Source organism: Sinocyclocheilus anshuiensis, unplaced genomic scaffold (genome assembly GCF_001515605.1).
Source record: "Sinocyclocheilus anshuiensis isolate Anshui unplaced genomic scaffold, SAMN03320099.WGS_v1.1 scaffold2607, whole genome shotgun sequence".
Taxonomy (NCBI): Eukaryota; Metazoa; Chordata; class Actinopteri; order Cypriniformes; family Cyprinidae; genus Sinocyclocheilus; species Sinocyclocheilus anshuiensis.
In genome coordinates this window covers 2468-3997 of record NW_015549720.1, presented here as the reverse complement: position 1 = coordinate 3997, position 1530 = coordinate 2468, and positions in this window count along the sequence as shown.

Sequence of the window (1530 nt, the reverse complement as noted above, 5' to 3'; positions counted from 1 at the left end):
ATGAACGTAATCTGCATAATCAGTGTTGTTTACGCTTAGGGGAAAGCCGTACGTATGCATTGTGATACTCTCTAAAATGGCGGAAGACGTAACTCGGGGGAGAAGAATTGTTGAATAAATTGTTATTTTTGTTTTCTTTGCGCTTAAAAGGTATTCTTGCAGCTTCTCAAAAAGTTGAGCCACTAATGTCACATGGACTGTTTTACCGATGTCCTTACTACATTTCTGGGAACATTACAGTTGCGTTGCTGTCTATGCAGGGTCTGAGAGCTCTCACATTTAATAAAAAATATCTTAATTTGTGTTCCGAAGATGAACGAAGGTCTTACGGGTTTGGAACGACATGAGGGTGAGAAAGAATTTTCATTTTTGGGTGAACTATCCCTTTAATCTAGATTGAATACTTGATTATGGTTAGTCAATCCATAGATACAAACAGGTGAAAATTCACCTTTTGAGATCAAAATAGGTCACCTACGAGATTCGCGTAGATTCGATAAAAAAATATTATTTTTTTTTTTGTGGGGCTTGTGGGGCTCTGCTTTGTTTACAGCGGTAACCAAGGAGACACTATATTGCGGTTGTTCCACCTGCTGTCTGTTTACAGCGGTAACCAAGGAGACACTATATTGCGGTTGTTCCATAAGCGCCACCTGCTGTCTGAAAGTGAATTTGCATTTTTAGCATAATTTCACAAAGCTCAAGTCAGATAATTCTGCTTGCCTGAAATCTTGAAATTATGCAGTTTCATTTAAATAAAAAATAAATGCTCATGCTACATGTATGTAGCATTTTTTTTGGAATGTGATTTATAAATATCTAATTTCAAATGGCTACAGACATTTTAAAGGCCCCTGTAACCTGTAATAGAGAAAATAAACATCTTGTTCATATAGTTTTTCATTCTTTCTTGTCTCTTGAAAATAAAAAATAAACATCTTGTTCATATAGTTTTTCATTCTTTCTTGTCTCTTGCTTAAAAAAAAAAAATAAAATCTACAATCAGCAATCAGTATCAGAATCGGCCCATTTGCTTGTAAAAAAAATTGCCAATCGGAATTTGCCATGAAAAATAATGATCGTTGCATGCCTAGTTTTTGTAGATAGCCTATACTGGTTCCCTCAAACAGTCATAATAACTTTGACTGACTATTAAGAGTAAGTCAAGAGCGACTGAGTACACTGGTCCACTTAAAGGAGTAGTTCACTTCCAGAATGCGAACTGTTGATGGGCACCATTGACTTCCATAGTAGGATGGAAGTCAATGGTGCCCATCAACTGTTCGTATACTAACATTTTTCAAAATATCTTCTTTTGTGTTCAGCTGAAAGTGAACTACTCCTTTAAACTGGTATACACAATAGTGTTAATGTGTGTGTATTTTGAATGACAATGTATATATGAGTGGTGTCCAACTGGACCGATTCTGGCCACAAAAATGCCTGTTTTTTGTTTTTGTTTTGTTTTTTTCCCCAGTCCAGCAGTACACATGATCAAATATCTTTCAAAAAAAATTCCGTGCAGAGCAT